We start from the raw sequence: 11866 nt of genomic DNA, 5'->3' as shown, positions 1-11866 counted from the left end.
ATTTATCACTCCCCCTCCCCACCACCCCGAGCCCCAGGGCAACTCTTCTGGTGCCTAGAGTCTCACGGTCCCTCCTGAATCAGTTCCAACAGGCCTCATCTTTCTAATCACAGAAGCTCAGATCAAGCCCAAGGGGCCAGATGGTATGAAGATATTAATGACCCTGCCTGAAACCATACTTTAGCGTTTCTTCAAAGCAGCATAGTCTATAGACCTGAAGCCATTTATTCAACTCAGCAGATATTTATAGAGTGTCTACAAGGTACAAGGCTTTGTTTTAGGTCTTTGGGATACATCGATAAACAAAGAAGTCAAATATCCCTGCGTTGGGGAAGTAACATTATGAAGAGGGACACAGACAATGGACAATAGACAATAAGTGCGCATGATAGTGTGTTAGGAGGTGGTAACAGGCCACATTCGTTCTCGTTCCCAAAGCAGCTTTGGCTCTTTGGAATCATAACCATCGTCACTTTCATTTCTCTTAATTTCAGGGACTTGTCCGAGTTGTTTTCCCAGAACTAAGAAATAGGCAGCGAGTCCTGAAGGGGAAAGAAGGACATGGCTTCAGCTGCTGCAGTCACTGAATTTCACCACTGGGTGGGAAGAAATGAAAGGAGCTCAAGAGTAATTACAAAGGGATAGATGGCAACAGAAAAGCTATTGTTCGGTGATTGCTAAATTCAGCCTAATCTCGGCTCTCCACGCGACCTCTCTCCGACTTGTAGTGCAAAGATCACACAGTCAGGTGGAGTAATTTCATCGCAGAGTGGGCGCTTTGTGCCGGGAGATTGAGAAAGCACTTTTTTTTTCTTTTTTGGCACTGGATTTTTAAGTGTGTGTGTTTACATTATGTGTATTTTATTTTTGTTAATAGTGATTTAAAAAATTGTTTTCATATATGTAATACATAATATATATATAGGTGTTTGTGCATATTCTACTTGCATTAATACCTATATATCTTTTTCATATTTATAATGTGTGCATAAGTGTTTGTACATTTTATTTTTTGCATGTGTATGAGTGTATATATATATATATATATATATACACACACACAACACACATATATATATACATATATATATACATATTACATTCTATTGTGTGCCTTCAACAAGCCACTTTTGAAACCTTTTTGAGGCATGGTGTTCTCTGTATGATAATTTCACCCATATGCCCACCACTGTCATCATCACTGTTTACATTTAATAAGCTTATCATGTTACAGGTACTGTGTTCAGTACTTTGGGATTTTAATGCTCACAGCACCCCTACGAAGTAAATAATATCATTGCTCCCATTAAATAGGTAAGGAAACTGAGGTGTAAAGAGGTTAACTTGCCCAAGCTGGAACTAGGATTTAAACTCAGTTTTGATGGACAAAGTCATTATGTTGAACTAGGGTCAGCAAACTTTTTCTGTAAAGGGCCAAATACTAGTAAATATTTTAGGCTTGCAGGCCATATGGTCTGTTGCACCGATTCAACGCGCTGTTGAGGTGTGAAAGCAGCCGTGGGCAATAGACAAATGCAAGGGTATGTATGGCTCTCTCCCAGTAAGATTATAAAAATACGTGGTGGCCGGATTTGGCCCATGGGCCATAGGTGACCTATACTTGCTCTTAACCACTGCCTTCGTGACGACAAAGATTCAGATTAAAACTGAAAACTCTTCCTCTTTTCCACTTTGTAACAATGGCACTTTAGTCCTTGACGCCTTTGGGCCTCCATCCCTTAGTTCCTTGTGGGAACAGAGATACTTGATTTACACTGCAGCTCTGAAATCTGTAATTCTGGGTTTGCAAGAACTGAGCTCAGCCACAAGGGGTTGCAGACTGTCATAGGAAAGGAAAGAGCGTGCCACTGAATCTGTCTAAAGGAGACATTCAGATGAAAATCATGAATGAGGCGTCTATTTTTTTTTTTTTTTACTTCCAAATCAGTGCTCTAAATGGTGTTCCATATCAGAGCCAGTGGGTGCCTAAGTCGGAAATTCTGATGTTTACGGAGAGAGCATGCTTACTGGGTGCTAGTGTGTACCAGCTGCAATGCTGGGCACTTGCCGAGCCTATTCACTCACAGTATCCCTATGTGGGTAGCTGAGGTATTTTGGGGGTGAAGGGGAAGGACTGATAGGGTTCAATACCCAGAGGGCTGCAGGCTAGGGCCTCTCAGGACCATGCCTCGTCTGGAAACCTGGCAGGTCCAGACACGAGCTATCCTTAGCATGTGCGGTGATGACAGGTTCAACTCGGTTGATAGGCCACACGCTCTGACGCACAGCCGGAGTATCGTGTTCACTCACCTGGGAGCAGTCACACCTGATGGGGGAGGGACATTGATTCCACAAGCGTTTCCTGGACACCCAACATGTGCTCAAGCCTTGGGAACAAAGACGAGGAAGGGGACCTGGCCTTCGAATGAAGAGACTTTCGGACTGGCCGCTGCGGCCCTCTGAGGGGTACGAGGAGGGACAGGGGGTCAGGGCCATCTGAGAGTGGGTTGCACCCCAATACAGACCTACCCATTGGGGAGCGCTCATCCAGAGTCCACCCATGGGATAGAAAGGACGCTAAACTCAAGGCCGTCAGCCCTGCTCTGCCCCAGCTCCGTCTGGGACCTTGGATGCTAATAAAGGCTCATATACACAGAGCGCTCACGATGCACCGGGTACTGGGTGCTCGGTGAGGACACATGTGACCTCACAGACCGAACCCGAGTCCCCAAGTGTGGCAGTGCGGGCCTCTGGCGATGCAGCCTCGACATGAGGCTCTGGTTTTTCCTCTTCTGTGTGCTCCGATCTGCGGCCACATTGCACAGTACATCACATGTCGCACGACTGTCACTCCCACCTCGGCGGACGCGATCTCTTCCACCCGGGTGCCTTCTCCAGCGACGATGCCGTCGCTCCGGGCCCAGCTCACATGCTCACCCTGCCTCAAAACCTTTCTTGGCGAAGATCCCTCTTACGAACGCCTATAAAACTTCGTTCAACAGCACTTAAGTGCTTTATAAATATCCATCTCAATGCTCTCAGTCCTGATTACAAAAGCAAAACATTGCTCGCTGGACATAACTCAAACAATAACAGGCAAATGTTTGCCAACACATCACACTCCTCTCGTGATTTTAAGTTCCTTAGGGACGAGGACCGTGTTTTATTCATTTCTATATCCACTCCCACCCCCCCAGAATCTACTCACTTTAGTTCCAGAATGTCTGCTCCAGGCTTGGTTCATTCATAGTGAGAACTAAGTATTTATTTGAATGAATTATGCTTAAGACTTTTACAGTAAACACAGAGCCGATTTTCCAAACTAAGGTGAGATTTATGGTCAGTGATGCTATTAACGTGTCTTCATTCTCAATATTATAACACTTCTTTGGAAATTTACGAATAAAATGGTTTTGTTGCTAGATTAGTGGAACGCTGTGCGTTGTTGGCATGTGGGCCAAGCCAATCTCTGGTCGGCTGTGATTGCTAGAAATCCTATTGCCTCTCTCTTCAGGCCCCTTTAGAGATGAATTATTTAATTCATGCTGAGAACATTTCCGTGCTCCAGGTTGTTCACCTTTCGCAGTTCCTCAGGTATCTGCAAGAATTTGTGAGTCAAAATATTCCTGGGTTAGAGGTCTTAGCGTCATTGAAAATTGACTGCACATTTGTATCATTAAATCATGAGCATCACAGATGACTTTCGCATTTCTGCCGGAGGCATGTTTCCTATTAGGCTAAAGCTTTTCAGGCTGTACAATTAATGGTTCATAGCACACTAGGGAACATTTATTAATTTTCATTTTACTTCTTTTTTGAAGGTTATGAGGGTTAAGGGTTCTAAGTTGGAGTTATTGAAATTTTAAAAGGTGTAAATAGGTAAATATTATGGTTCCTGGAAGAGTGAGACATTTTCCCCTTTACGCATGTGATTAATATTACTAATAAAAATGTCATCGGCCGTCCCTGCCAGGGGTCTCCAGTGAGAAAGACATTTTGTGTGTGTGTGTGTGTGTGTGTGTGTGTGTGTGGTTTGCTTTCCATATTTAATAGGACATTTTGAGAGGATCCTCAGTAAGAGAAAATTATTTTTGAAAATGGGTTTTTGATGCTTTGCTAGTCTTATACAATAATTCTAAATGAAAAACTGTATCTCCCTATGTGTTTACTAAAGAGTTTTCTCAGCTACATTTGGTGGCTTATATCAGTGTTTGAGATGCAGGGACTTTTTTCCTTGTCAGATCACATGACACAAATACCACTCTTGTTGAGGCTGAATTTCCAAAAGGCAGGCCTCCTTCCCATGCTTTTGTGGATGGATTACTTATTTTGTATTTTGATTTAGCTTCATTCACAAGCTAGTGTCCTTACGCTGCTATTCATAGCTCACGCCGTCGGGTCTCTAGAGTAGAATATTCGATTTTGGCATATATTAAGCAGTACTTTTTAAACAGCGGCATTGAGATGGAATTCACACGCCACACAGTTCACCCATTTGAAGGGCACAGTCCAATGGTTTTTAGTCTATTCACAGAGTTGCGTAACCATCACCACAATCTACTTTTAAAACATTTTTGTCACCCCCAGAAGCAACCCTATGCCCATGAGCAGTCACCGCCCCCATCCTTCCCATCGTACCCCAGCCCTGGGCAACCACCAATCTACTTCTTGTTGCCAAAGGTTGTGTAGTATTTTTAAAACGAATTTTAATTACCTGAAAAGTGGTGATTTATGACATTATGAAAGCTAAGACATTACATTACTCAGGGAATGGCATTTTTCTTTATTTCATGATTTTTCTCTTTAAAATCAAAGCATCTGGCTTGTAGTAGTTTCAAATCCATTGGTAGGTCACCGTGGGACTGTGTTCACCATTGCTGCCCCCCTACCTGGGGTCGCTCTGTGTTAAGTTGGGAAAATGATTGGCTTAAATGATTGGCACGAAGCCCTCTCAGAGCAGAATCTCTCAAGCAACTACATGGTTTCTTCTTTGCCTTCCAGTTGCTTCTACCTCACCAGCACATCAAGACACGCACACGCACAGAGTAGCCACTGTCACAGACGCTGGAAGATGCCAGGGAGGGGACTTCGGGCAGAGGCGACCAGCAGTCGCACTCCATGCCCAGCACTGGGTTCCTGTGCACACTGCAAAGATAGCACGTGCTGTGGAGCCAACTGCACGTGCATATGGATTGTTCTGAGTCGTAGTGGGAGTCCCAGAACATTCTCTGGAGGTTGGAAGTGCTAAAGCAGACGTGTGCAGAGTAGCATTCTCGGTCAGTGCGTGTTCACGGGTCACCAGAAAACCCGGGGCTCGTCCGTCTCTTCACTCAGCCACGCGACACCTGGCACCGATTAAAGACGGTGCAGCCGGCCCTGTGCGAGGGCCCAGGTGACAATGGGCACCCCAACTTCCGCTGCCCGGGGACCTGTCGTCCAGCCTCACACACGAGAGGGTGGCCGGCTTCTCAGGAGGAGAGCGCTCCACGAATCCTGCATCTTTTCATTTGCCTTGAGAAACTGCAGCTTATATTCTGCAGGAGAATCCAGCAGCACTGGGATATACCCATCTTTTTAGGTGAATTAGGCCTTAACGGACAGGTAACCCATTTTGTTCTGAAATTCCACAAAGTCTTAGAAAATGTTATTCCATACAGTCTTCTGAATATGTCATTTGCCATTTATATTTGATGGCCTTAAGCAAAAAAAAAAAGAAAGTTATAAAAAAGGTATTAATGCAAGTAGATGATAGAGCTGCAGCCTATAAATCTAGAGCCGCTTGCGGTGACCGTTAAAGCACGCAGAGGCCTTTCATCCGCTCAGAGACGGGCGGTGCGCGGGACGCCCGCCGAGGTGCATGACAAGCCAGAGTTAAATATATATTAATAAATGAATTAGCTTCATAAATAATAGCCATAATGACATTTTAGGAGACAATAAGTCTGAGGATTGTCAGAGAACGGTTGATGTATGAGCTTCACGTCTCAGTGGTTCTTCAAAATGAAGCTTTGCGAGAGAGTTCAGACCCGCGACCAGCCTATTTCCTTGAATAATTTACTTGTTGTCAATTTGTACAGCCACATTACACATGCAAATTGTGCTGCCTGTGCAAACACCACTTGGAGCTGATAAAAACAAATTTACGAAGGCTATAGAGGAAGGATTTATTTCACTTTCTCACCCAGGTCAAGCAATACATGTATCTGACGATTGTGTGTACCCAATTTTGTTGTAATTATATCAGCAAATTATTCCTTATAATCTTATTATTTTTAGCAGTCTCCTTGTGCTTGGGATAATTAGCTTTCTTCACTCAGTGTAAAAACAATTCAACTTGCCAGCCAGGCAGGGCATAGCTCCATTATCTGTTTTGGGTTTAAATTTATTCCCTATATTCTTGGACACTTTGTGTAAATTAAAAATTTCATAGTCCCTAATACTGTACACGCTGTTCATTCAGGGATGAATTAAGGCCCCTAAACCTCTCCGTTTGCTATTAGATATCTCACCCACTTTATATGTTAATCTGTGCTAATGAATTCCACAACCCCTAGCCACAGCGAGATGACTAAAATTATTACCACTTACAGAGATATGCCTTTTTCATTTAAAGTTCAATTCAAATTGCTCCCATAAACAGTCTGCCACACAAAGATACCTCCTATAAAGGAGAGTTACTTACCTATAAGTAGAGTTCTCCGCAAGTAGTATTATCTTGGGATGCACATTCCCAGGTCACATGCCCTCGGGTCTCCGGCTTGGGGGCGAGAATTGGTGGCTGAGAGGGCCGATGTGCCTCCCTTGGGGCCTCCCTTAGCTCTGTGGCCTGGGTTCCTGGGGCTGCTTGTGCCACACCCCTCCACGCAACCAACCCCTGCTTGCAGAACAGGCCAGCGCAGCCACCAAGTGAGAGTCGAAGGGCTGGTCACCACAAGTGACGGCTGATGGTCCAGAGCACATCTTCCACCTTAAAAGACGTTACCTATAAAATAACAGGCCTAGCAACTGAGAAAAATTAGGTTCATCTTTCTGCAGCTAATGTGAAATTTAAAATCTATACTTACTTTTTGTATAAAAACATTTTTATTGCGTAAATCATACATTCTCGTTATGGAAAAATTAGAAAGTAGAGGCAAACGAAAAGAATAAAAATCACACATATTCTCCCCAATAGTCCCGCCACCCAGTAATAGCCGTTGCTAGTGTCTAGTACCTATTTTTATGAACTAGTTGTCTGCTTACAGGCTCTTTTAAGATGGCAACAAAATCACCAGTCTCCTTGTGTCCCTCCTTAACCCATTCTAACCCGAGGTTCTAGGACATGGTGCCCCACTGGTCCCTAAGACTTCAAATTTAACCCATTTTAAGAATGTTATTTGCTGTCTTCCTCTAAAGTTGAGTGACTCCCGGAGTCTCGGGCCCTGAACCCCTTGCTCCTTCCACCCCTCTCTCCTCAACAGAACATTCCAGCACATGCTCATCCAGCCTTAGCCCTGCTGTACTCTCCGAAATTCCCACCTTCCAGAATAACTTCATTAAACGGCACAGCGCGGTGCAGGGGGCGAGGCACGGCCTGAAGGCAGGGTCCTTGTGCTGGGCTTCACGGTGCCTCCTTTAGGAGCGTCCCATGGACGCGGGTGCTGCTGCACATCCGTCCTTTGTGCCTCTGCACCTGATCTTCACATCACCGTGCAAGCAGGCAGAGCAGGTGCTCGCGCTCCTGTTTCACAGATGAGAACACGTAAGGTCCAGGAGGTTAAGCAGCCTGCCTGGGAGAAGAAAAACAAATGAGCACCTAGGCCTTTGTGACTCCGGAAGAAAGTGCTCTTCATTTTAATTCTTGCCCTTAATTGTCACTTAGGACTTTGGTGTGTTTTCAGTATTTCTCCTTAAAGGTACTCATTTCCCAAGGTAAATCTTTGGAAACTTTTTGGTTAGGAATTCAGAGCTTCATACATTATTTTATTTTGAGGTTCTTGAATTATTTACTACTTGAGAAGGCTCTTTACATAGAGCAAATATTTTGCTTCAGGAGAGTTTCTAATAGTCTACATTTCCTGGTCCATGGCACAACTTATTCGTTCTCTTTCTCTCTCTCTCTCTAAATAGTTTACTCATATACCAAATGAGGGTAAAAAAATTCTACATATAAATTATGCTCTAATCTCTGGATGACCCTTGAACTATACAAGCGAAAAACCGACTCCAAGCAGCCCAGCTAATGCTAAAATAACTAAACTTTAAGATTTGAGCTGCCAGCTATCACAAGGAGGCAGAGCTTGTACTTTGGGTTCAGCCGATTAATTGACTGCTTTAAAAAAAAAAAAAAAGTGAATGTTCTTTGGAGAAACAGAATCTAGAGTTTCTATAACATGTCATTCACAATTTCCAGGATGAAATCCAAAATTTCTTGTCATATAATGAAACAGAAAAACATGAACCTTTTCAAGAGAGGAAAAAAAAAATCAATGGAGATTAACCCTGAGATGACCCAATGTTGGAATCAAAGATAAGGATTTAAAAATAGTTATGCTTAAGGGTTAAAAGGAAAATATAAATGAATGAAAACATAGCAAACCTCAGACAAGAGATATAAGCTATAAAATAGAACTCAATAGAAATTATAGAACTGAAAAATAAAACACATAAAATAAAAAATTTACCGCATGGCTTAACAACGGCATGGATATGGCAAAAAAGAGAGTCAGAGAGCTTGAAGATACATCAGTATAAATTATGTAATCTGAAGGACAGATTGTAATAAATGATCAGAGCCCCAGGGTCCTGCAGATCAACATCAAAATGTCTAATATTTGAGGAATGAGAGAATGGGCTAGAAAAAAATATTAGAAAAAATATGGCTGAGAATTCTCCAAATTTGGTTAAAGACATAAATATTTTTCATTCAATAAATTCAGTGAGCTCTAAGAAAAATATATAAAATATAAGCTGCATATCTAGAAACATTATAGTCAGACTGCTGAAACACATAGATAAGAGATAATCTTGCAAATAGCCAGATGACACATTTTTATATGGGGGAGCAATAATTTGATGGACATCTAACAACTCATCAGAAACAACAGAGGCTAAAAGACAGTGGAACAACAGCTTTAAAATAATAAAAGAAAAAAACCCCATTTCATTGAAAAATGAAAATGAGTTTTACTTTCACCCAGAAAGTAGAAAGCTGAAAAGAACATTGTTCATGCTCTAAAAATACAACTGTGCTGTATAAAGGACAAATGATAACTTTCCTTGATCCCATCAGAAGACTAAGTTTACAGGGCTAAAAAGTAGTAAAAATGCAAAGAATGGCAGACCCCTGCAGGGATGGAAAAGGTGGGAGTACTGGCTCACCTAAGGAAAGCACAGAAGGAAGAAGGTATGAGAAAAAAAGGAAAATAACTAGAAAGAGAGTAGATTTAGATCTGACCATGTGAATAATTACATTAAATGTAAATGCTCCAGATACAACAACTAAAAGACAGAGGTTGATAGGATAAAACACAAGACCCATAGATGAGTGTTTTAGCATCTTTGTTCATATTTCATAATTGCTAAAACTGGAAAACAATCCAAATATCCTTCAGCTACTGAATGGCCAAATAATGTTATAGCTGCATAATGAACAACTACTCAGCAATTAAAAAGGAGCAAGCTGCTTATACATCCACCATGAATACAAAAAAAAAACACCTCAGTAGTTTCTAGGAGCTGAGGGTGAAAGAAGTGGCTTACTCTGAAGGCAGATGAAGGAACTTGAGGTGATAGCAATATTCTCCATATTGATTGAGGTGGTGGTTACATGACTAGAGGCATTCGTCAAATCTCATGTCTCTGGAACTTTACACTCTAAGAGGTGAATTTTATTGTATGTAAATTCTACCTCAATAAAACCTAACTTAAAAAAAAGAATGAAGATGACATAAATATACTTTCAGACAAAAGAAAACTAAAAAATAATCCACTGCCAGCAAATCTACACTACAAGACATGCTAATGGAAATTCTTTACAATGAAGGTAAATGAAAGCAGATAGTAACTCAGATCCACTTAGGATGGAATGAAGAGCATCAGAAATAGTAAATATGTGGGTAACTGTAAAAAAATACGTTCTCTTTATTCTTTTAAAAAATATATATGTGTGATTTAAAGCAAAACAAAGACTGTATTGTGGGATTTATAATGTACGTAGATGTAGTATATGCAACATCATCATTCAGATGTGTCAAGAACAGTAGATGGACCTGTAGAGATCCAAGGTTTCTATATGTCACATGAACTGTTGAAATATTAAGTAGTCTGCGAAAAGGAAGGAGACTAACTCCTAGAGTGACCACTAAAATATAAGACAAAGAGGTAAAGATGAAAAGCCAACATATAAATTAAAATGAAATTCTAGAAAGGACTTAGGAAGTGAGGTTGGGAAGAGGGAAGATATTGCTCTAGAGATGGGCAAGGCTCAGAGCTGGGAGGGCAAGACAGCAAGGCCTGTGTGGCTGAGTGTCTGATTTGGTTGGATTGGCTAAGAACATGTCTATGATTCTAGACTATAGAGCATGGTGGGCTCTTCTGACCTGGAATTAAATTAGTGAACCTACCCAAAGTTTAAAGATAGAAAGCCATTTGAAAAAATTTCCGAGACAGAACCTAGCAAGGGTAAGATTTGGTGGGGCGGATCACTCAGTATGTTCTCGATTTAGCAAATATGTTGTTTCAAGGGTTTTACTTCCAAAGAGTTATAGGAAATTCAGAACAGTTATTTCATTAGAGTCAGTATCCGAAATGCTTATTAGATTCCCAGGCTGTAAAAGAAAATGCCACATTGCAATAAAATCAAGCAAAATAATGAAATAATAATACTGAATAAGAAATGACTCTGCCTTACTTTGAGTAGCGGGAACTTTGGAAAACATTCTGAAGAGTCCTTTGGACACATTCAAGGTGAGATGCTAGTTCTTTAACTGGTTGTTTCACTTTAAACTTACAACTTTCTTTTTCTTTGCAAGCACATCATCACCCTGTGCTTGCCGGTCCTGATTAGTGTGGTGGGTGGTGGTGTTTTATGGGACACACACACACACACACACACAGAACGAGACACCAGAGTCACTGGGCTAAGGTGGAAAAAGACATTTCCAGGTGGTGTACCTTTATCTGTGAGGAAGATATTGGCGGATGTGGAATTTCCTTACTGGGAACTGTGAGGCCCCAAAGGAGCAGCAGAGCGCACTCTGACCATCCTGTTTGCATCAGGAGGAAAACGTGTTGGGTCGGCCCCCAAGGGGAACTCTAGGAGGCCACCCACACAACCACCATTGCCTGAAAGAGCTCTGCTATTGTTTAGAATGAGCTGGCGCTGAAGGTGGAAAGCAGGGGAGAGGCGGCCTCAACAGGTCATTTGTGTGGAGCATGTAAAAGTCAGAGTTAATTAAAAAATGATTTGTGGGAGTTCATAGTAAAGGAGGTATCCCCAAAGGTTGGGGTAAATTCATAAAACTGAATGCAGAGGATGAGTGGGTGGGAAGGAGGGAGCAATAGTAAGAGCAAAGGCATGACAGCGAGAACGAAAGGGGACAGGTGAGTGAGTGAGTGAGTGAGTGAGTGAGTGAGGAGAACACTGGGCTTGACGCCCAGCCCCTCCCGGTTCCCATGGCCTCTTACGGCTGCTAGTCATCTATTGCACATCGGTCTCGTAGCGCGGTGCCTTTCCCATTGGCTCCAAACCCATCTTTTATGGCTGTGTGGGAGATGAAGCTGAAATTATTAGGAAAGGGGAGGCAAATACAGGTTTCACTGTATAAAAGCAGGAATGATTGAAGGGGTTCCTGTGATAGGAGTTGGTCACTCACTAGGTACTGAG

The 11866-nt window shown here is 42.2% G+C and overlaps 1 long non-coding RNA gene across 1 annotated transcript; it reads right to left on the bottom strand.

Annotated features, from left to right (window-relative positions):
* Positions 1 to 4761: 4761 nt before the first annotated feature.
* On the bottom strand, positions 4762 to 7683 carry LOC308567199. The gene is made up of 3 exons (XR_014000286.1): positions 7519 to 7683; positions 6683 to 6982; positions 4762 to 5695 (listed from the first exon to the last, which is right to left on the bottom strand). It is a non-coding gene; the product is annotated as an uncharacterized lncRNA (long non-coding RNA).
* Positions 7684 to 11866: the final 4183 nt, after the last annotated feature.

Source organism: Miniopterus schreibersii, assembly GCF_964146895.1.
Source record: "Miniopterus schreibersii genome assembly, chromosome: 14".
In the NCBI taxonomy this organism is placed as follows: domain Eukaryota; kingdom Metazoa; phylum Chordata; class Mammalia; order Chiroptera; family Miniopteridae; genus Miniopterus; species Miniopterus schreibersii.
Note: the sequence above shows the minus strand (reverse complement) of the source record. Positions and strands in the feature narration are given on the sequence as shown.